Genomic DNA, 25,393 nt, shown 5'->3' on the forward strand with positions numbered 1-25,393 from the left:
GTTTGCAGTTGATCAGCCACGACGGAAGAGACGGCGACTTCCAAAGTGCAGAATCAAAGTCCACCATCAAGAGGTGAGAGCCACTATTGACACAGGGCCTCGATTAAACTAATGGCCGCCAATGTATATCACCAACTAAGTACACGCCCACCCCTACGCGAGGCAAGGATCAGAGTATTTGCGTATGGCCCGAAGACACCCATCCCACTCATGGGATGCTTCAAGACTGAACTACAACACCAAGATCTCAAGATCCCCACTACAGTGTACATGACAAAGGAAGGCAGTGGGATGCTAATAAGTGGGCAATCAGCTGAAGAGCTGGAGCTAATATCCTTCGCCAGGGCGGTACAGGAAGAAGAGCTAGAGACCTTCATGGAGGAGTTCGAAGACGTATTCAAAGATATTGGATGCCTGAAAGGGAAGGAAGTCTCACTCCATATCGACCCTCAGTCCAACCGGTGGCGCTGAGGCACAGGCGCATTGCATTCCACCTGCGGAAGAAGGTTGAGGAAGAATTAGAGGCACTGGAGAAGCAAGGTATCATTGAAAAGGTCAGCGGACCCACCCCGTGGGTGTCCCCGATCGTAGTGGCACGGAAACCGAAACAGCCAGGGCAAGTCCGCATCTGTGTGGACATGCGCCTCCCAAACGCTGTGGTGAAGAGGGAACGTCACCTGACCCCGATCATCGACGCCATACTGGGAGAACTGAACGGCGCAAGGCGGTTCTCGAAGATGGACTTCAAGGTCCGGTTATCACCAACTACCACTACACCCAGACTCCCGATACATCACCACTTTCTCTACATACGTCGGTCTCAGGTGATACCGACGCCTCAATTTCGGAATCTCGAGTGCAGCAGAGGTGTTTCAAAACACCATCCGTGAAGTCCTGAGCAGACTCCCAGGGGTTCTGAATGTAAGTGATGATCTACTCATCTAGCCTCATCAATAGAAGACCACCACAAGAGACTGCGGGGAGTCCTCCAAAGGATCAAAGAATCCGGATTGACCCTACACAGAGAGAAGTGCCAGTTCTTGAAGAACAATATCAGCTTCTTTGGCTACACCTTCTCGGACCAAGGAGTGGCCCCAGATCCAGACAAAGTGTGAGATGTACAAGAGGCCCCTGCACCATCTAATATCTCTGAAAGAAGGAGTTTCCTGGGAATGGTGAACTTTTGCGGACATTTCGTCCCCGACCTATCCAACCTCACGAAACCCCTCAGGGAGCTGATGAAATTCTCCACCACTTGGCAGTGGGGCCCAGAACAGGAGCAGGCCTTCAAGGCTACCAAATCAGCCCTATCAGCCGACACAACACTGTCATACTTCAACCCGACCAGATCCACCAACGTCGCAGTGGACGCCAGCCCGTATGGGCTCGGAGTTGTGCTCACACAATTGCAAGGAAATGGTGAATGGGCCCCGATAGCGTATGCAAGCCATTCACTGACGGACATGAAATAGAGCAAGAAGCGATCGCCATCCACTGGGCCTGTCGGCACTTCCACGTCTATGTATACGGCCATCCATTCACGGTATCCACAGACCACAACCCACTCATTCCCCTGTTTCAAGGGTCAGCATCCAAGCCTCCACTGAGTATTGAAAAATGGATCCCATACTGCAGGGATATGACTATCGGGTGGAGTACAAACCAGGCTCATCCAATCCAGCGGACTACCTCTCGAGGCATCCCCGAGCGGCCACCAAAGCAGAAGAAAAAGATGAGGAAGACACTGAGGAGTATGTCTGGCTTGTGTTGGACAGATCCCGACCTCTGCCTATCAGCCTTGAGGCTATAGTCGAAGCCACCCACAATGATGAATGCCTACAACTGACCATTAACGCGGTCCAATCGAATGACTGGCGCCCCATCCAGTCCACCATGGTCAGACGGAAGCCGCAAGCAAAGGCCATGTTGGAATCAATGGTGCACGTCAAAGAGGAACTTTCCGTCGACAGCCACGACTGGTGATGCCATTGAGCCTGACTCAGCAAGCAGTAGACCTCGCACACCGGGGACATCAAGGCATGGTAAATACCAAGAGCCGGCTGAGAGCTAAGGTGTGGTTCCCAGGAATGGACACGCTGGTGGAATAGACCGTCAGAACATGCACATGGTGCCAAGCGGCGGGGCAACCAGATCGCCTTCATCGCGTCATCACGGAAGACAACCCCCAACGGCCATGGGAGTGCGTGAGCATAGATTTTGGACACCTCCCGGATGGACGCTATGCACTGGTAATCATCGACGTTTTCACAAAGTGCCCAGAGGTTGAAATTATGGGGAGTCAGACAGCCACGGAAGTCAGCACCAAGTTCGAGAAGACTATTGCTACCCACGGAATATTTGAAGTGGTGAAGACAGATAACGGTCCACCCTTCCATGGACAAGAATTTGCAGACTACCTAAAGACCTTGGGAATTCAGCACCGGAAGGTGACCCCACGCTGGCCTCAAGCTAATGGGGAGGTAGAGAGGTTCATGCGTACTCTCAATAAAACAATGCGCATAGCGCATGCCGACGTGTCCCCACTGGAGAGGGCCATATACAGTTTCCTGCGGGAATACCGTCTGATGCCCCATCTCACAACAGAGGCAGCCCCGGGACCGGTGACCACGGGACGTGTAGTGAGAGACACCATCCCGCATCACCCAAGCTGGACCCCGTCTCCGATCGATACTGGAAAGACTCTAGCCAATCGGACCAACTCCAATAACCAGGCCAGCGCCCGACGAAGTCTGTCATTCAAGTGAGAGACAAGGTATACTTCAAGGACAGATACCCAGGGATCAAATTCCGGCTTCCATTTGAACATAAACCTTGGACAGTCATCCGCAGAACTGGCACCATGGTAACAGCACGAAGAGGAACAGAAGTAGTCACTCGCAACATCTCTTTCTTCAAGAAGGTGCATGCCAGAACTCCAGAACTGCCGGCACCAGACTACCGGGAGACCAGGCCAGGTCAACCGGCGGCGGAAGAGGGCCCAGAAGGACAAAGAATGCCTCCCACTGAGAATGAGAACTTGCTAGACCAAGACACTCTGCCACTACCGGCAACGCCAGCGGGGAGTCTCCCGAGCTCTCCGGCGAGATCCCTGGAGAATGAAGTCTCGCAAGGAATTACCCCGTCACTGCCATCTTTGCGGGGGGAACACTCCAGGTATGGATTGAGAAGAAATCCGGCTCCATCCTCCCGGCTGGCTGACTTCATGGTGTGATGATCCGGGGACTGGAATTATAGTGACTGGTAACAGATCCAAATGATCATTTTTGTTTTATAATGTTTGTGTGTTTAATAAAGGTTAGAAGGAATGTAATGTTCTCCGGCGCGAGGTAGCGGTGCAGTCTACCCCTGCCGGAGATAATATAAAGGGGGCGTGGCCGGCAAGTTAGTCAGAGCTACGCAGAAAGCAGAGAAACGTGTCCTGCATGTTTATTAACGCTGCAGCGCTACTATCACGTGCCTGAGCGGCCCCCACACCGCCACCACACTTTAAAGCCCGCTGGAATCAACAAGAGTGAGAAACCTCCTTCTTAGGAGATTCCTGGAAGATTCCGGGCCACGTTCTACGGGTTCTGCTGCACTCTGGGCCCAAAGGCCCAATAACTGCTCCAACACTGGAAACAGGTCACGGCCTTACTTCGCAGTCTTAAACAGAAGAACCTTGTTGTTCAGGTGCCGGCTCCATTTAACATCGGTCCCCGTAGTTGCCACATGGTCCCCATATCTTCCTGTTGAATCCAGTGGTAGAAGTGGAGGGGGATCGATGGGCACGGCGTGCCCCTACTTCTAAAAAATTGTTCAGTCCGATCCCCTACTTCTTGCTTTCAAAAAGAGTCCCGGGACGGCAAGAATAGTCCAACTTTAAAACTTTTTTCATTCGCTTCCCGGGGCTGCTTGCACTTCTCTGTGAACTCCAGAGGCTGCAGCAGCCCCTCCCTGAACTCAAACAGACCGAGGAGGCCCATTGTCATTCCGATTGAGGCTGATTACCTCTTTCGAATGACAATGCGCCGCCCTCTGCCTTTAGCATATCAAGTGGCCCTGAGATTAGAGTTGATGATTAGAGATGAGCTTTCCCCAGCAGGGTACTGTGGGGAACTTGACACCAGTGGCTATCTTGTGACGAGTTGTGAGTGTGTGTGTGGTTAGTGGATGGAGGCGGCAAACTCAACCCCGGAATCTAGCCCCTGGCGCTGTTAATGTTCTACAGATAAGTGTGAATGCGTGGCTTGTTATCTTCACAATCTTTTTTTTTAATTTAATACATTTTTATGTAGCGCGGACTTTATCCGAAGGTGATTGCAGAACAACTTCCTCAGCACCGATCAGCCTCCCCAAGTGAGCTCCGTCGATATCTTGCAGACAGGATGCTGTGGCACAATTGTATCAGCAACTCCTGGCACATACTTTTAGTAGGGGGCTCACATGTGCGAATTTAATTACGTGTTACCATAGTGACTACACATCAGCCACTATGTCTGTTTTCCTTCTCTCACTTCAGGGTGCTGCTGTAGGCTAACATTTATTCTAGTCAGGATTTAATTTCACCAGTGAAATGGGTTTCAAAACTTAGAAACAGATGCACTGGTGAAGTGCCACGGCGTGCTGCGCGCAGCCTGCTGTTTCCTTTAGCAACCTGCGGAGGTGCATTAGAAGAGCCAGGAGTGCAGCGAGGAATCTGTGCACCATTATAAGAGAAGGGTTGGAATTGTCTGTATGACTGCAGAACGCCATGCAAACCTTTTTACTGTCTTTTTGTGCTTGGCTGAAAGTCAACATAGGCAGGCCCTGGTGAGTTTAAAGTATTTGGCATTGCCCTGGCTGAAATGTTAAATGGCTATGTGTGTGTTTTCAAATGACGTGATTTGAAATACTTTCTTCTCATCGCTTTGCAGAGCAAAAGAGCGAGAACTGCGTTAAACACATGAAGTGCAAAATAATGTTTCTTTGTGAATAATTTGAAAGAGCTAGCAATGACACGTTTTGACCTCTCAAGAGTATTGTGCTGGTAGACCCATAAGACGTATCATAAAAGTACCCAGCACCAAGCTTTTTTAACTTTTTCTCTTTTGTTTAATAACACTGTTCATTTTACGCTACACTATTGGTACCAGGCTTATCCTGTCCAGTCAACAATATACCATGCCTCCCTTCCTCTTTAGCTTATGCCTACTTATGTTTGCTCACTAATTGATAATTGGTGTCTTCATTTTACACCTCACCATTTTCAAACTTTACCAGCCAGCACTGCTTGACACCTTTGTCAATGTTGTACACAGAGTGAAGTGAGCTGGGCAGGAGCAGTGACCGGACAGAAGAGGCGACAGGAAAGGAGAGGTACTAGGGCAGGAGAGGTGACGGGGCAGGAGAAGTGATGGTGCAGGAGAGGTGACGGGGCAGGAGAGGTGACGGGGCAGGAGAGGTGACGGGGCAGAGAAGGTGACGGGCCATGAGCTAGAGCAGTAACCGGGTGTGAGTGGTGAAAGGACAGGAGCGGTGAAAGGACAGGAGCAGTGAAGGGGGCAGGAGCAGTGAAGTGGGCAGGAGCAGTGAACGGGGCAGGAGCAGTGAAGGGGGCAGGAGCAGTGAAGGGGGCAGGAGCAGTGAAGGGGGCGGCAGGAGCAGTGAAGGGGGCGGCAGGAGCAGTGAAGGGGGCAGGAGCAGTGAAGGGGGCAGGAGCAGTGAAGGGGGCAGGAGCAGTGAAGGGGGCAGGAGAGGCGACAGGGCAGGAGAGGCAACAGGGCAGGAGAGGTGACCGGGCAAAAGAAGTGACGGGCAGGTGGCATGACAGGCAGGAGACATGACAGGCAGGTGATGTGACGGGTAGGTGAGGTGATGGGGCAGGAGAGGTGATGGGGCAGGAGAGGTGATGGGGCAGGAGAGGTGACGGGGCAGGAGAGGTGACGGGGCAGGAGAGGTGACGGGCAGGAGAGGTGATGGGGCAGGAGCATTGAACAGGACAGGAGCATTGAACAGGGCAGGAGCAGTGAGCGGGGCAGGAGCGGTGAGCGGGGCAGGAGTGGTGAACAGGGCAGGAGCGGTGAACAGGGCAGGAGCGGTGATCAGGGCAGGAGCGGTGAACAGGGCAGGAGCAGTGAACAGGACAGGAGCAGTGATAGGCAGGAGAAGTGAGGGGCAGGAGAAGTGACGGGCCCCCAGACCCCCTGGCCCCCGCACCGCCCACCCCTCCCGCATTTCATACGACGCCTCTTCCCTCTCAGCCCTCAACCCCGGCCAACCACCAAACTGCTACTAAGCCGCTCCTGGACTCACCCATGGACCTTTCACCTGCAATTCCTGCAAGTTTGCCTGCATTAGGACCCTCACCAAATCCACAATCACCAAACAGAACACCGGCTCCAACCATCCAAGCATCCTTATCAACACCCGTTCTGTCCACAGTCACGCCATCCAACTTTGGAATCTACTTGACACCACAGCTCCGGACGTCGCCTTCCTCACAGAAACCTGGATGAATGCCTCTTCAACACCCGACATCGCCATAGCCATCCCTGACGGCTACAAGATTATCAGTAAGGACCGCACCAACCAAACAGGAGGAGGCATTGCCATTGTTCATAAGAACACCATTCGCATCTCAACCAGTTCCGATGACAACCTCGCAACCGCCGAACACCTCCACTTCTAGATCCACATCGACCCCAAGACCACACTCAGAGGCACCCTCATCTACAGGCCACCAGGACCCCACACACAATTCTGTGATGACATCACTGACTTCATCAGCCCACACGCCCTCCCCTCTGAGGACTACATTCTACTAGGCGACCTCAACTTCCACCTGGATAAGAACAACGACAACAACAGTACCACCCTTTTGGACAACCTTGGAAATCTTGGACTCAAACAACTTGTCGACACCCCCACCCACTGTGCCGGACACACGCTCGACCCAATCTTTACATCCAGTAAATACATCTCCTTCAACCACACCACAACTCTCCATTGGACAGACCACAGCTGCGTGCACTTCAACTACAAAAAGACTACAACCCACAACCACCCACAACAAATTCCCCGCAGAAACTGGAACAAAATCTCCACCGACCAGCTTCTCACATCGCTCCACCAATACCCCCCTGCCTATTCATCAGACCCAAACCAAGCAGCCACCAACCTTGCACAATGGATCACCCGCAGCGCTGACGAAACCGGTCCTAGGATGTTGTTTCCAGTCCAGGGAGGACCTGGCCTGGCAGTTCGGGCTAGACTGCTCTCATTGGGCGCAGGATCAAGACTGATTTGCATAAGGCTGGGTCCAAACTGGAATGGCGAGCAAATAAACAATGGATTTAGGCCCAGCTCTCTGCACTGGGGTGAATGTATGATATTGCTCTGCATTCTGCCCACCAGTTGTTCTTTTGGCTATATTATGATTGAGCAGCTAGCTGGCTGACATGAATATGAAGGAGCCTTTGTGGGTTTCCGTGTGTCTAGATTCGCCTGAAGAGTCCCTTTCTCTTCTGAGCCCTGCTTAACACATTTGTATAGGAGGAGCCCTGCATTCATAACCTCAATGTTTGAGACAAAAAATAATCATGGATTTCTGAACAATGAGCGTAAAAGCATTAAGGTAACATGTTGTTCCTGCTTATATTTCACATGCTTTACATAAACCTGTATTCCCTATGAGTGTTTGCTTTTTCCTGAATTAAACCTCAAATAAACATATCCATTCTTTTAATTAAATAATGTTATAAGCTGTAACGGGTCAGTGAAATGCTAAACGTACTAAAAATTGGTATGTTTTGCTATTTCTAGCCACACCCCTGACTCCGCCCACTGATTCAATCTTCGGTTATTCCCGCCCCCTGATTCTCCACCCACAGTTCCCCTACTTTTTTTCCCCACTTCGACCACTGGTTGAATCCTAAGCGTTTTGGGTAGTCATAACTTAAAAACGGTTATTGGGGTCTAGATATGTTTGTGACCTTTTTGAATCATTGGTACTGTGTGAGCTCTTTAACTGCTTTCCCTTTTTTTCGTCTCAAAACTAAACACAGTGGCAACTGGCAAGGGCTGCCAAGGGAAATAGCTCAGAACAGTATAAACAATGATAGCCCAGTTTTCCCTGCACACTCATTATAGAAAATCTCACTCCAACAAAATAAAGCGACAGGGAATGTGCTGTTTTCTTATTTCTTACTGAAGGGGCCAGCAAATGTGACTTTCTTATAGAAGACAGCATTACTAGTGACGCTTCAATGGTGGGTTAGTCTACCACGGGCCTCAGTGCTGCATTTCACTCAGCAGTAGGCATAAGTTATCAAAGCAGGGGGGAAGCTCTCGAACTAAGTACCGTCTTTGTAATCACATGTCAAAGAGGCACTCCAGCGTGGCAGGTTCAAAGATGGCTGCCAAATCAGAAAGGCTTCATGGGGATGACAACGCTCTCTCAAAACTTTGGGGCAGGCCCTGGATGAAGGAAAGCCACAGCTGTCAGGGCCTAATACCCACAGTAGTAGCCTCTCTGTTCACTTCATGGTGTAGGAATGTCGTGCTTCTCTCCAAACAATGCAAGGATACCCTATGCGAGGCTGCAGGCAAAAGGGGCTCCAACCCTATTTTAAAGCATTCCATGCTTCCAGGTTCACCAGAAAATAGGGACTGAATCTTCCTCCAAGTCTAAATTCCTCCTGCCTCCAGATTTGTCCGAAAGTGGTGGATGGTTGCCTAAAGTGAATCTCCGGCTAGGGCTCTCTTTCTGACACACTGGAGGTGGGCTGCATCCTGACAGCAAATAGAGTGACCAACTGTCATGGGTGCAAATTCAGGACAGTGAGTGTAAAAATACAGGACAAAGGGTCAAAATTCAGGACAAAAATTCAGGACAGTAGGTCAAAATTCAGGACAAAACTTCAGAACAAAAGGTAAGTTTTACAGGCACATCAGAGTTCTCGCACAATAGTATATAAGTAAGCTCATCCATATTCAAACATATTCAACCATTTGCAAACCTATCCATCATGTATCCGTCTATCCATCATTTCACTCATCCATCTCTTCATCCACCCTTTCCCTCATCCATCCACCCACCTTTCACCCTATGCATCCATACACTCATCCATCCAATCTTCCACTCATCCATCCATCCTTTCATCCAGCCATTTACCCATTCACCCATCCAGCCATCCTTTCACTTACTCATCCATCCAGCAAGTCACTCATCCTTCCACCCATTCACCCTTTCAGTCATCCATCGATTCTCCGTTTCTTGCTCCAATCAACCCTTTCACATAACCATCCTCCCTTCCATCCATCCACTCACCAATCCATCTACTCATCCATTCATGAATCCATCCATTGACCCTATCATTCATCCATCCTTTCATCCATCCACCCTTTCACTCCTTCACTCATCTGTCCATCCTTTTGTCCATCTACCCTCCCTTTCCCTCGCTCATCCATCCTTACATCTACCCTTTCACTCCTTCTCTCATCTGTCCATCTTTTTGTCCATCGACCCTCCCTTTCACTCATTCATCCATTCTTACATCCACCCTTTCACTCCTTCACTCATCTGTCCATCCTTTTGTCCATCTACCCTCCCTTTCACTCACTCATCCATCCTTACAACCAACCTTTCACTCATCCGTCCATCTATTCACCCTTTCACTTATCAATCCATCCATCATTTTACTCATCCATACACCCATTCGCTCACCTATCACCCAGCCTTTCAGTCATCCATCCATCCTTTCACTCATCCACCCTTCCTTTTACCCATTCAGCTACCCTTCCACCCATACATCCATCTATTTATATTTTCTCTTATCCATCCTTCCACTCACTCATACATCCATCCTTTCTCTCATTATCCATCCATTCACCCTTTCATTTATCCATTCACCCTTTCACTAATCCATCCAGCCATCCACCCATCCCTTCACTTACTCACTCGCCCACCTTTTCATATTAATTGTGAACTTAGCCTTTGTCTGCAGAGTTGCAGACAGAAGAGGCCCATCAAGAATGTCACCCTTGCTGTAGTTCATAAAGCAAGGGGTGGGGTAGAGGTATGGTTCACTATGCCCCTGCACATAGGCAATCTGAAAAAGTGTAATTTGTGAGTGATGCATGATGCACAGTGCCAGGATGTGAGGTAACTGTGACATGGTGCTGTTTCCAGGGTTTTAAGTGGGATGAAAAAACTGGGGGGTCTCTCCAAAGGGGGTTGTCGATGTAATTAAGGGCATGGTTTAAAACACCTAAGCTAAAAATCTGTGCTTAGTATAGTGAACCGCCCGACTGATATTTTGCATCTTCTGGCATTGTATCCAGATATAGAACACAACAAGTAACATTACACCTATAAAAAGCCGTAACTATTGGCTCTGTCAATGGTTGTTAGTTGCATAAAATACAAAAGCAGCAACCATGGCTTCCTTGAATGTATTAATGCATCAGTTCTAAAATTATGAGACTATGAAAGAACTCTAGCCCCTTCTTCTTAACTTCTTTCATCAGTTTCTTTTCTTGAACTGGATTCTCGCCTAGCAGCATTTGCGTTTTTGCACATTTCTTCAATCTGACAGTATACCCTGCCCTAGACGGAGGCTGGGGAGGCCCACCACATGCTTTACATCCCAGACTGGCCCATTGTCATTTTGTATGTGGCAATCAGCCAGCATACAGAATAACAAAGGACAGGGTGGGGCTGCGCTTGTGCTCCGAGGAGGGGTGCAAGGCGGCCCGTCAGGGAACTAAGGCTGCATGCAGGGGAACAGTGCTGCTCCCTGCAATGTCCAAAATTACGGACAAAAGGTGTCCATAAAAGGGATTATCACGGACAACAGACGTGAGGTCCAAGTTACGGACGGTCCGTGAAATTTACGGACGGCCGGTCACCGTAACAGCAAAGCTGAAATAAGGGTGTGGAGAGAAGATGATGTGTCTGAAACACAAGAGACTTTTGTGAGGCCTGCCTCGTTAGAGATTTCTGAACGGGAGCACCGCCTAAATATGCCCTCTTACACTAAGGCTGCTGTCGATTCCGCATATTTACAGAAGCCACACCCCTCACTATCTGTTTGCAGAAGGAAACTTAGCAGCTGGCTAACAAAAAATGGTCGTTATCAGGGCGCGAGTCCTAAAAAGAGAAGTGGGGGGGGGGACGCTGTCACCGGAAGTGACGTCACGACAGGAAGTGACGTCACGGGAGGTGCGCTCCGATCTCGTCCCAGTGGCCTGAGAGTGAAGTACAGCTGTTTGGCAGGGGCGACAGCGTCCCCCTGGTAAAATAAGTGGGGGGACGCCGTCCACCATGCTTGGAGCCATTTGGTCACCCAGCTCATTTGCACACTGCCCTCTCTGCACTTCAGCTGAGACACTGCTGCTGCTAGGCGAGGGGGGGGGAGGGGTGGATGTCTGGGGGTCGGTGGTTCCCTTAGCTGAAAAATTATGGGCGCTCGGGACCGAGGACCCAGGGCCGTACATAACTTGGTACCTATGTCTAAAGAGCTGCTTCGGTGCGCTTTGTCCGGCTGCCTCGGAGTGACCGCGAGTGCCGTGAGGAATCGAAACTAACAAGTAGGTCTTGTGACGCATAAGGGTAAACTCGCGGGCAGAAACGCCTTGCTTCCGAGGAAACGAAACCGGGAGATGGCCCAGGGAAGTGTATTGAGGAAAAGGAGCAGGAGGCGGTATTAAGGATGTGAGGAACGACTGACTTTAACCTTCCTCCCTTGCTGCTGTGTAAAGTGTCTTAAGGAAGGGCGATATTTGGGTTGTAAACTGAGAGGACTTTAGGCTGGAAAGGCATGTTGCAGGTGGGCGGGACTGCCGAGTTGCAGACCTACCCATTCATTGGTTGAGGTCGGATCTTGGCGTCTATTGGGTACCCTGGCAACGGTGCACCTGGTAGGTGCAGGGGCGTGGTGACCGGCGTGCTTGGTAACTTCCGGATTCAGCCAGCCACTCGCCCACTCGGAAATGCTTTGTTTACTTTGTGCGCGCCGCGCTCCCATTTTGTAATGGTGGACTCGGTTTTGATTTAGCAGGGTGGACAGCGTCCACCCTGAAAAACCCTCGGAAATAAGTGGGAGGGTTGCCGTCCACCCGCGTGGCACCCCGACTCGTGCCCTGGTCGTTATGAATGTAAACAAGCCTACAGGGAAGAGGTGTGGTGCCACGGCCAGGGCGACTGACTCTGGAATCTGGGCATCACGATTCGATCCCCGGCAGCAGATTAGCCCAGCACCATGTGACTCTGGGCAATAGTTTGCTTAATCTTCCCGATGGCCCCCAGCGCCTAGAGACCCTTGCGGGTGATTGTTTGCGCTTTACAAAGGTGGATTATTATATTATTACAGGGAAGTGTAGCAGGCATCTAGTTACAATATAGACCTGTGTAACAAGCAGTGGTAAAGCCAATAAGTCTTGCTTTTTTTAACTTATTTTGCCAATGCTGTTCAACATCAGAAAACAAACATTGGCATAGCCAACAGGTCTCGCCCTTGGGACCTTATAAGTGCTTAGCCAGAGCTATTGGCTTTGTCAATGTCATTAAGATATGTTCTAGACCAGTGTAGCTGCTGTGCAGCATGTTGAAAAGTTCTAATGAAAAAGTGTTAGAAGCATTTATGTTATCTTATATATAACCAATAAGACATTATGTACAATTGGGGGCACCACGTGGCGCTTGACCTTAATGGCCGCGCTGTAGTCCGGCTCCCGCCGACCTGGGCGGTGTATTACACATAACCCCCATCCTTGCAGGACAAACTAGCCACAATCATCAGCGGAACGTCTAGTGCTGCTGCGGACCAACTTTGGAGGCTCTCCCACACTCAGTTACGGAGCGGGATGACACTGAAGCTGGAAGCGAGACGGAGGGGCGAAAGTGCTAGAGCGCGGGCTGGCAGTTCCAAACTACGCGAGGCCGCGGATTTACAGGCCTGATCCCGTTGCTGCCGTGATTGCTGCGAGCTGGGGAAAGCGAGGAGGAGCGGCCCAGGGAGGACGAACCCTTGGCGGATAACACACTGATGTGAGTGCGACCACTGGAGGAGCAACTACTTGAATTGGAGCACTGGGAGAGGGCGAGGCACTGTGGGCGGCCTACAACCTAGTACTTGCGGTGGAGCACTTGGGCACTACATAATTGAAGAGGCGGAGGAGACACATTGTCTGGGCAGAAGGGCCTGCCGAGGGTGATCACTGCTGAGTTCACTAGCTCGCAGAGGACATTGCATGCAGCGGCGGCGCTGAGGACACTGGCACTACCGGGCGGGCTGCTGGACGCCATTTTGAAGGGGAGCTGTTGTGGCCTATCCATTGGCGGCGATAAGCTGGGACAGCGCTTGATTGTCCAGTGGGGGCTGCGGCTGTCCTGTGAGATTGGGAGGCCGCACTGTGGACTTGCTGAATTACTGCTGCCCTGAGACCCAGACTAGGGAAGGGTGAAACCCGGACCGGTGGAGTCCCATCGGAGTGTGGAGGAAGGCGACAAGAGCGAAAGGGTTCCCCAACTACGGCCTTCACGATATTCCCACACGGGGCGCGCTTTGGCCCCCCTGGCGCCTCATCATGGGGCGTACTGAGCCCAAGCAGGCAAAGTTATCTTTTGTTGCCAGAAAGACGGTCGGCTCCAGCTCCAGAGATCGCACTGACCCAGATACCCCTGAAGCGTGCGAGGATGATTGGAAGGCGCTCCTGGTGGGCATGCAACAGAGCCTCACCTCTATAGATTCCAAAATGGATGCCATGAATAACCGGCTGGACAGAGTGGTGGAGAAACTGGATAAGCACGAGGAACGGCTGAAGGAGGCGGAATACAGAGTGTCGACATTGGAAGACGGAGCAGACACCACAAAACAACACATGCTACAGATGGACAAACTATTGAAAGTCATTGCGGATAAAAATGAGGAGTTGGAAGCCCGCTCTCGAAGAAAAAACGTGAGACTACTAGGCCTAGCCGAATCGACCAACACTGGCAGGCTGGAGGACTTTATGGAACGCCTGCTGGGGGAACTATTTGTAAAAGACTCTTTTTCCGCCCACATGTCGATTGAGAGGGCGCACAGATCCTTGGCGGCGCGACCTCCACCTGGGGCCCCACCTCGGCCTGTGATCATGCGTTTTTTAAATTATCGCAATCGAGACACTGTGCTGCGCCTGGCCCGAGAGAAAGGGGAAGTACGCTATGACAACACCATTCTGTCGTTCTACCCGGACTTCACACAGGCAGCGCAGGAAGCCCGGCAAAAGTTCGCGGTGGTAAAGAAAAAATTGCAGGCCAAAGAGATCACATACGCCATGCTCTACCCTGCGAGACTGAAGATCAACCACTGGGGAAATCAGCACCTCTTCAACTCTCCCCCGCAAGGTGAAGACTATCTGAAGCGGGACCGTAGCGCTGAACTAAGGGAAGACGTCATGGTGATGTATATTCTTTGTGTGTTTAAAGGTTGAAACTGACATTGCCGCCTGGGCACTCGCCGTCGTCCCGTCATTGAGTACTCCGAGGTTTCGGGGGACCAGATGGGTGAAATAATACGGTAGAGTGAAGTGCGGGAGGCCCTAGCGGTCCCCTCGGGAGGGCATTCACCTGACTTAGAATTTGCAATCGGGTTGTGGGTGTGTGGATGGATGTTATTGAGTTGTATGGCTGGAGGGAGAGGGAGGGACATTCCTGGCAAGTTGGGGGAGCCGGTGTGGGTGGAGATAGGGGGGGAGGGAGGGCACGAGCACACAGGGGGATTGAGCAGGGTGGGTATGATAATAGCAGGTGGCTGATTGAGTTGTGTATGAAACATGGCCCATAGTACAGGTATTCAGAATGGTCTGAACGTAATGACATGGAATGTTAGGGGACTCAATGACCCTAGAAAGCGGAGGCATGTATTGAGTTATATAGAGCGCCATCAAGTCCACATTGCCATCAAGATGCACCTCCCCCATGGAGGGACATCCCCGTTTGCCACACTCTGGGCCTCTCATAGATGCTTTGCTTCCTACTCCAGTTACTCCAGAGGGGTTGCCATACTCGTCAGGAAAGGGGTGAGGTTTGTTCTGGGAGGAATGGACACTGATCCGGAGGGACGGTACTGCTTGCTTTGAGGGAGGCTGAATTTTCAGGACGTTGTGAGTGCGAATTATTATGACCCTAATATAGATGATGTACACTCCCTTCTTGTACTAAGAGGCAAGCTTAACACGCTGGGAATCACCTATGTGATTTGGGGGGGGGATTTTAATACTGTTATAGAGCCTAGGCGTGACCGTTCCAATGCTGTAGCAGCACATTACACTATCGCACCAGACACGTAGCAGGACATATTGGAGTCTGATTACTTACTAGATGCATGGCGGCCCCTCACCCTGTTAAAAGAGAAGGGACACACCACTCTGCAGTGCACAATACATGGGCTAGATTAAACTATGTGCTGGTAACAAGCGGCATGTCACATTGGATAGGCAAAGCCTTACACCTGGCCCGCGGTGCATTGCCAAAGGGGGGGTTACTTCGGGACCTCAGACGGGATCTGCAAACATTGGAAGTGGAACTGAAAGCTCTGGGAAGGGAAATTGGAGGTGGCGGGGATTCAGGGTAACTGCATGCTAAATTAAGAGAGAAAGTATCTGTTTATGAGGATGCAGAGGATAGCGAGAGCAAATTTTGAGGGAAACATCATAAGGCTCGGGTGTATGGGGAGGGAGATCGACCGGGTAGGGCACTTGCTGGCGCGATACGAGCCCCTAGGTTTCAGAACTATGTAATGGAACTGCAAGACTAACAGGGATATGTGCGGAGGGATCTCCCAGACCAAATGGAAATCATGGTGAGATTTTATACACAGCTTTACACATCGCAGAGGGGCGCCCCACTAGACCTTAAAGACTATCTGGGTGATATAGCATGGGCGTGGCTTGGAGACACACAGCGCAAGTTCTTATCGCTTGACCTGGAGGTCGATGAGATTACGGAAGCCATTATGACCATGTCGTCTGGAAAGGCACTGGGATCTGATGGTCTTCCTATAGACTTTTATAAGACCTTTGTGTTTACCCTTGCACCCATACTTAAGGTCGTGTTCTCCGAGGCTCTGGAGGAGGGCTGCCTGCTGGCCACCATGAGGGAGGCACAGATAATGTCATTACTAAAGCCCGGCAAGACACCGCTATTTTGTGATTCGTATAGACCTTTATCACTCCTCAATAGTGATACAAAAATCCTACCCAAAGTACTGGCAACGCAGCTTATTTTACTCTTAGAAAAACTAGTAAATGTAAATGTAAATGTACATGTATTTATATAGCGCAAATCACCGACCCGGTATCTAAGCGCTTGCTTAGGGAACCCGTCCTGGTATTCCCCTGTGAGATAACCCCAGCAGGGTATCCACAAGGTGAAAGCCAGGCATCCCACCGCGAGGGGCCGTTGTGGAGATTAAGCAAGCTATTGCCCAGAGTCGCAGAGTGTGAACCCGTGAATCGAGTAGGCACCGGAGCGAGAATTGTCGAGTCCGTGGAATTTTAAGCCCAAGACCCGCCGAGGCGGGGAATTGAACCCTGGTCCCGGGCTGACCTCTGCTTCCAAGTCTGCCTCCTCTAACCAGTGAGCCACACTCAGTATTACCTGACCAGACGGGCTTCGTGCCCCATTGGGCGACAGCTCACAATTTACGAAAGCTATTCGCTGTCTTGCAGGACATTGACCCTAAGAGCGCGGCGGTGGTGGTCTTTTTGTACCCCACCAAAGCGTTTGACTCTGTAGAATGGGACTACCTGATGGGGGTACTCCTTCATATGGAGAGGCCCTTTTCTTTTGTCAATTGGGTTCAGCTATTATACACTCAGCCATGTGCCAGAGTCCTCCTTAATGGCTCCAGGTCTGCAAGCTTCCCAATAGCCAGGGGCACGAGGCAAGGGTGTCCACTCTCCCCCGTCTTATTTGCCTTAGCAATAGAGCCCCTGGCTGCAAAGCTACGACAGCACCTTAACCACAGAAGCCTCATATACCCGGCCCGACAGTTGCTAGTGTCGCTCTATGCCGACGACATAACGCTGTATGTCCACAAGCCACAAGACAATCTCAAGCCCATACTGAGGGAAATCACCAAGTTCGGAGCGGTGGCTGGAGTGCAAATAAACTGGGGAAAGTTGGCTGTATTCCCTCTGACCGATCGTACCCGACCTCACCAGTTCGATTACCCCCTGACGTGGGAGTCAGATGACTTTAAGTATCTGGGCATTCAGGTCACCAGGGATAGGAAGGCTCTATTGAGGCTTAATTTCGGGTAGGCCATGGATAAGGTGACAGATAACATTTGCAAGTGGATCAGGATGCCCCTCTCGATGGCTGGGAGGATATCATTGATTAAAATGAACATACTTCCGAAGTTCTTATACTGATTCATAAAATTCCGTACCACCCGGGCGCATTCTTTTTCCATTCGCTCCACTCACAGTTGGTGCGTCTTATTTAGGGGGGTAAGCAAGCACGGCTGAAGCTAACTACACTTATGTTGCCGTATCGTATGGAAGGGGTTGACGTCCCTAACTTTGAGCAGTACTATTATAGTGCACAGGCACACTTTGTGGTATACTGGTTTCACCCACCCCCATATATGCCTCACCTTGCAGTTGAGGATGGATACATGACCCCTGTCCGACGTCTGAATATGTGTATACGCCTTCTAGGGCGCGGAACGTAGATCCCTCCACAGTGGACTGCACAGTCCGAGCGTGGAATTGGTTAGCGAAAGCGGAGGGTGTACAACTGATGTACTCCCCCAGAGTGCCCCTGCGCCACTGCCCGCTAGTGCCTGCCACGGGTGAAAACAGTTGCCAACGGATGTTTGATAGGCTGAAGTTGTGGACATGGGGAGACCTATACCTTGGAGGGAAATTCCGCACGAAAGAGCAATTTTTTGGGGATCAGGCGTACTCTTTCATGGAGATGTTTCTGTACACGCGCATTAGGCAAAGTGTCAAAGCCCTAACACCGGAGTTGCCGCAGGAACCGGAGACATTCTCGTCACTACATTTAATGTTGCAACCCGAGGCTCCTGTACATGTTGTATCCCTGCTGTATAAACGGGTGCATTGAGCCCCACTAGCTCACCCTGTTCGAGCTCACCGGGAGTGGGAGCGGACCTGGACCGCCCTCTGACGGATAAGCAGTGGGAGGCGGCCTGTCTCCAAATGGAAGCTATATCTGGTAACTGCAGGCTTAGGTTGGTTCATTATAAGTTCCTTCACCGACTATACCGTACCCCTGAGCGACTGCATAGGATACACCTTAGAGAGGACGACAGATGTCTGAGATGTGGGCAGGGAGGGGCGGACTTTATGCATTTGGCCTGGGGATGCCCCCACATAGCCGCATTCTGGGAGGAAGTATTCGCAGGGTTTACTAGTATGATAGACATATCGTTATCTCCGACTCCCCTCAGGGCCCTGTTGGGATTGATGAATGACATACAAACACCGCACAAAAAATTCCTGGCAATCAGTATTTCCTAGCGCGACGACAGATAGCATGCAGGTGGGGTAGAGGCAGAGCCCCTAAGTTTAAGGACTGGCTCCATGACATGTCCGTCTGGCAGGAATATCTGCAGGAATACGCAGAGCAACTACCGCTGAAGCCGCGGCCTAGGGACATATGGGGCCTCTTGATATCCTACTTACTAAGGCAGGGCAGCAGTAAGGAGGGACCTGACGGAAACACGCAGGAGGAATGAATGAAGTGGGTCGGGGGACTGGTATATTGTGAAATGTGTGGGAAAATGTGGGAGGGTAACAGAAGAGGGAGGTGCAGGAGGAGAGGGTGCGGATCATCATGGACTATTGGGAGAGGACCCAGAGACATTTTCTCGCTTGGAGAGCGGACATCTGAATATTGACTCAATACCACAACTGATTGGAAGGACTTTGCTACTCCAAGTGTGCGGGGAGGGGGGGTGAGTTGAGTTTGGTAGGGAGGGATAGGGGAGGGGTCAGGGGATGGGATGCGTGATTATGTGAGTATTTGCATTGGTAGGACAAATTGCCTCATTTGAAATTGCATGACATCTAACTATATGCAATAAAGGTTTTTGAAACTTAAAAAAACCATTATGTACAACTGAACAACCCTATTAAACAAGCATTTACAATGCAACGGTTTCGCCTTTGCAAAAGTTAGAGCTATTGGCATTGTAAATGACAACATTTTTATTTACGTGTTGGTTTTGAAAACAGATAAATAAATTACATTGTCATTTACAATGGCAATAGCTTAATCATGGTCCCAGAACTTGAACATCTGTAATATAATAATAAAAAGCACTGAACAGTTCTCATAATAGTGCAGTAAAAAGTCACATACAGATTTGAAGATTGACTGCTACATTAAAAAAGATATACAATAGTGGACTCTGTCATACAGTTTCCTTAAAAAAACACCTATATTGTCTACTTTCTGAAAATCCATCCACATACACACAAATGCATGAATTAAGTTTTCCAAAGTGTGCCCAGTTTGCTGCCTACCTAAAATGCTCCCAGCAGCATCTCTGTTATTGCTTATATTTCTCAGAAGCACGTGGCTACTTTCAGTGAAGAGCGAATACTGTCAAGTGAAAAAGAAACATGAGATTTCATAGCCCTGGGATAGAATATTTTAAAGTTGACAGTGGTGAAACAGCAATGGTGGCTGCTAAAGCCGGAAGAGAGCGATTCACTCTGCACGTGCCCACAATCGACATCCCAGAATAAATAAACCTGCTATGTGTGTGCAAGCCTGGATTAGGCGCACGTGCCCCTTCCGTGCTAGACATGTCTGCTGGGAGATCTGCTGAGAAGAAGACAAGCATGACAGGCCAGACTGAAAAACACCACCCAAAAGGCACGGCAGGAGAACAAAGATGGCTGACATTCCATGTGAAATAGGATAAAAACACCACATCAGGCTGAGATAGCGGCAGGAATGCAAGTTTCAAAGGCACGAACAGCGTTTAAGGATCCTTGAAATCATATTACGCTTGCACGTGCATCTATGAAACATCGGTCTTGCAAAACTGTGCAACTTATTTTCGTGGCACAATCGAAAACGCCCTCTACAATACACACAGCCCCAAAAACAAAAAAACGGTGGTTCTCAGATGCAGCAATAGAAAGCTTTTTAACAACACACTCTCCCCACAGACACACGTCCAATTGTCCCTTTGGTCTGTCATGTGACGCTCAGCCATTGCGCCTCCTCGCCCTCTAATCACCAAAGCTTTGAAATTGTCATTATCCTGCCTGAATTATTTTGCTAGTGCCACGTGCCTGGCCTGCTTTGTTTTCCTTAACTGTGGCACAGAATATCGCGACACTACGACGGGGTGATGTACCCACCGGTAAACTGTTCTACCCATTCTTAAGAAATAGCATTAGCATGCTATTGTAACTCAGCATGTGTGTAAGTTAATCTTAATTATTTGGGTATATCAAAGTATTGGAGCTAAAGAGAAGGCTGGGGAGCAAAATAAGTAAATTGGCCAGGATCACTCAGTGTGTTCGAGTTTTGGAACATTGCACACGAGTGAAACTCTAAGGGTGGTTGTAAAACCCGTTCCCTGTCATATAAACTGTTTCTCCAGCTGAAATCTGCTATTTCCCCCTGTTCTTCGCGTTCATAATGACGCTGCCTGTACATTATGATTTTAGCCTGATATTTTACTTGGAATCGCCAGGGCTTACGAGTGTCCGTCCCTCTGAGACACATTTACGCTCCCCTACACTGCGCGCCTGTCTGTGCCTGCACTCTGGCAGAAATCACTGAATAAATGCCTGCAGAAAGAGCTCTGCGGCGTGCAGGCAGTCACCGTAGGGAACACATTGTTAGTACTTTACAGCGAATATATGTCCAGACGCAGGCGAACGTCTCCATTTCCAAGAAAATCCATGCGGCGAGAAAACAGCCATTTCCACCTGTTTGTCCTAGGGAGTGCTATTTCTAAAGAGTGTTTGATATTTGCATGCCGGCTTTCCTATGTTCCGTGGAAATAAATGCACGAGGAAGGCCTAGTATTTCTTGGATGGCTGATTTCTCTCTCCCCGTGGGGACCACATACACGGAGTTCCTCAGCAAAACCACCTGCCGGACTCTCTACTGTTTAGGAAATCAACGCAGTTGATAAGTTGCTCGTCCATAACAAGAGTATGTGGGTATTAAAAATATAAACACACATATGTATCTAAACGCAGAACGGTCCCAGGAAGTGAGGCAGCGAGATGGATAGAGACGCAGATAGAGAGCGAGACAGAAGGAAGGAGAGATAGAGAGAGAGAAAAGGGAGGGAGATATATGTTGACGTTCTTAAGAGATTGTACACATTGGTCTGCATAGCCATTAAGTCGGTATCAACATTTAAAAAATAAAAATAAAACAAAAAGAAGAATCGACTTTTGAACATTTTTCTACGAATTCGGAGCATTTTATTCGAACTAAAACATGTCCAAAACATGAAATCATTGTGCACACAGTGGCGATCATACCTGGACAATATTGGCATATTGTAGTCACTTGCAGTGGCGTCACTAGGGTTGGTGTCACCCGGTACGGGTAACTAATGGTGTCACCCCCTCACAACTTACTGGATGGACCAGCTCACCCTCTGCCTGCACCATGTCCCCTCTGCCTGCACCATCTCTCCCTCTGTCCGCATCATCTCCCCTCCACCTGCACCATTTCACCCCCTGCCTGCACCATCTCCCCTCTGGTTGCACCATCTCTCCCTGTGTCCACAACATCTCTAAACTGTGTCCACACCATCTCCCCTCCTCCTGCACCATCTCTCCCTTTGTCCACACCATCTCCCTTCCGCCTGCACCATCTCTCTCTCTGCATGCGCCATCTCTCCCTCTGCCTGCACCATTTCCCCTCCGCCTACACCATCTCCCCCTCAGCCTGCACCATACCACCCCCTGCCTCACCATCTCCCTCTCTGCCTGCACCATCTCACCCTCTGCCTGCACCATCTCCCTCTCTGCCTGCACCATCTCCCTCTCTGCCTGCACCATCTCCCTCTCTGCCTGCACCATCTCCCTCTCTGCCTGCACCATCTCCCTCTCTGCCTGCACCATCTCCCTCTCTGCCTGCACCATCTCCCTCTCTGCCTGCACCATCTCACCCTCTGCCTGCACATTTCTCCCCACCGCCTTCACCATCTCTCCCTCTGCCTGCACCATCTCCCTCTCTGCCTGCACCATCTCCCTCTCTGCCTGCACCATCTCCCTCTCTGCCTGCACCATCCCTCCCCCTCCGCCTGCACCCCCTCCCCCGCCTGCTGCTCTTTTAACCCTTTCCTCGTCGCCTTCTCAACCCCCCCCCCCTCCATGGTTTCTCCCTCACAGTTCTCGGCTTTTCTCAAAGTGACTGAAATAAACACATGAAATGTGCTTTGAATTCGTGCACGCGCCGCTGAGGATAAGTTTAAATAGTCATAGAGGAGAGGCGAGGCGGTAAATGTCACCTAAACTTCTTAACACACCTGTTACGCATTTTCATATTACATGTTTTTGAAATAGGAAAACGCATAATGAAAATAACACTTCATAACACTTTTGTATGTTAAAGTGTAATGCTCTACTTCCTAGCATCCTCACTGACTGAAAGTCACATTTTACAGAATTATATCATTTCAGAGAATATTGGAAATTAAAAAAAATAATGTATGACACCATAGATGTGGAATATACAATTTGAAACAACTGCTGAAAGAGGGTTATCATTATGACCCAATAGCTATACACATGGATTTCACCAGATCTGGTACCTTAATTGATTGCCTGGGCACCACAGACATGCTCAGGGCAAAATATCCCTGCCCACGTGAATCACTTGGCTTGCCAGCTCCTAGTTGTCACTGGGCATGCAGTATGCCCTGCAGTCATGCCATGGGCTCAGTATGCTGATTGATACCAATATCTGCACACATCCCCCCTGGGCACGGCCACATGGCTCAGTTCAATGGAGCCAACATTGCTAAAGATATGTAACTTTTTTCATCTTCGATATGTTAACACCAGCAACACTTTGCCGACGTGTAAAACAGAAGATAGTCCCAAACAACCCCTTTGTTGATTTCACCCCTTCCTCTATGCTTCTCCATGGCTCTCTAACATCCTGAATCCAAGAGTAATCCTCATCCTCTTGGGGGTAGGAATCTGCCTTCAGACTGACCGTGAGTCTAGTGGTGGTGCACGGCACTTTGGTGGCCGATTCCCTGTTTCCATTAATACCATGTACCAGAGTAAAATGCTGCCAGTACTGTGAAACTTAGTACGGAACTGGCTCCTGAAATCTGCGGCCTGTGCACACCCTGTAGATCCGAGGTACCGGAGTCTGAATGAAGGAACTCAATCGCTCATTCGAAAATTACCTGCTCCAGTATGACCCAGTAAACACATGCTAATAAGCAGGTGCAGTACAGACGTCATGGCTGGCGAACTCCTCCAGTGTCCCCCTCGGGGTTCCCTCGTCGAGCTGACTTTGGCACAAATCTGGCTAATAACGGCGCCCACTGTCAGTGACGCGTGATACCTGCGAGCTGTTATCTATTGGCAAACATGCAAGTCAGTATGCTGGGAAAAAACAAGTATATCGGGAAAACTACGCACACAGGAATGTCATAGCTGCCAAGGTTTCAGGTGACATGTTTTAAATAATCCCTGTGGTGCGAGCAGTGCTGATTGCCACCACAACTTTGTCACAATGCGGCTCAATGACCCCGATCGGCCCAGCGCCACGCACAGGAAAGTGTGGTATAATTTAAAGGCATATTCTTAATTTTATTAAAAACGAGCGCAGTGAGAGATTCCATTACCTCACTGAAGCTGGTATTGACATTTAGCACTAAGAAAACAAACGGCCGACAGGCCGACACGTGGTGCAGTGCAGCACTTATTACAAATGAAAGAGTAAATGCTAAACTTTTTTTTTTTTTATCACTCACGTTTCCGAAGGGAGAAGCGTCGTCCAGGATGTCCAGTGAGACCCGAGCGGGACCGCCCAGTCGGTGACAGACTGTCCTGGAGGCCGCTGCATCGCGGGTGACTGACTCCTTCCCTCAGCTGCGGCAAGACTTAAATTTGGGAGGGTGTAGCAGCTGAGAGCACACTGCGACCCGGCCCGGCTCGGGCTGATGCGAGATGCAGCAGGAAGCTGCGAGAACCATTGTTTGCGGGCGGGGCGGCGCGCCAAGCCAAATTCAACAACCAGCCCTCCACAAGTTGATTTCCGGCTCCCCGCTCAGTAATCAGGATGTGACGACGGTTCCCCGCGGCGCCGGTCAGCACGTAACCTGACTGGGCCCCGTGGCGTCAGGCTGACACTGTCCTCGCGCCACCGTCCAAGGTAAACAAAGTTGCGGTGAGCAAAAACCTGAAGGGTATGGAGTGGCGGACAGCGTAACCAGATGGTGACGGTGTCACCCGTGCGGTCCGCACCCCCCTAGTGACGTGTTCCAATATAAGGTATCTAATCATTTCAGGGCTGCGTGTCAAAAATGGTTAGCGGTCCCCTGCACAAAAAGGAGCGCACGTTGTTGGTGACAAAGTAGCAACCATTTTAAACACGTCAGGTCCCGGGCCGGCCAGCCAATCACAGCGCGGCCCGGGGAATGACGTCACGGGGGTGTCCCGGGCCGGCAGCCAATCGCAGCGCGGCCCGGGACAAAGGGGCGGGGCTTAAAAAAAGCACCAGGAACGCCCCCGAATCGCGTTTTCGAGAGAAAGCGCGATTGACAGCCTCTGTCTCCCAATGGCTAGTCTCCATTTATGGAGCTAACCAATTGGAAACAGAGGCTGTCCTAACCTCACTATTAATAACAACAGATTTCGATCTGGGAGGGGCTTCGCCCCTCGCCAGGTTACGAAACCTAAAAATAATTAACATAAAAAAATGTCTTCTAGTTTTGTTGTCCTTGCAATTCTGGCAACATCTTCTTGCCTGTTCTAAAGCTTGTTTGTTATAGCATTTTTTCATTTTCAAAAACCTTTATTGAACGCCATCACTGTTAAACACAGCATGGGGCCTACAACCCTGGTCAGGCCAGCAGCGTAGAGGACAACAGGCACAGCAGTATTACCAATGCATAAGTACACAGCAAGCCATGTAAAACCACTTCGGGCCGGCTGCATCAAGCTAAACATTGTACCAGAAACTGATCAAATTGTGAAGAGGCCTACTGGTCATGTGAAGCGTTGGACAGTATAGTGTAATCAGGTGCTTACTAGTTCAATGACCCGGGCCCCTGAGGGATAATACAGCTAGCATATTAGATCAAGGCGTGCAGTCGTTCTGCCACGGAGGCGCCGATCGCCAGACGACTTATGTAGTCCCTGACTCCCTACTGTGACCAATGACCTATGTGTACGT

At 50.1% G+C, this 25,393-nt stretch overlaps 1 long non-coding RNA gene across 1 annotated transcript in view; it reads right to left on the reverse strand.

Annotated features, from left to right (window-relative positions):
* LOC147702104 (uncharacterized) overlaps positions 1 to 24,594 on the reverse strand; it is a 95,161-nt gene extending 70,567 nt beyond the window's left edge. Inside the window, exon 1 of the long non-coding RNA XR_015297503.1 lies at positions 23,970 to 24,594. This is a non-coding gene — a long non-coding RNA (uncharacterized LOC147702104). The remainder of the gene's footprint in view (positions 1 to 23,969) is intronic.
* Positions 24,595 to 25,393: the final 799 nt, after the last annotated feature.

The sequence above is a fragment of the Lissotriton vulgaris genome, chromosome 7 (assembly GCF_964263255.1).
Source record: "Lissotriton vulgaris chromosome 7, aLisVul1.2, whole genome shotgun sequence".
Classification (NCBI taxonomy): domain Eukaryota; kingdom Metazoa; phylum Chordata; class Amphibia; order Caudata; family Salamandridae; genus Lissotriton; species Lissotriton vulgaris.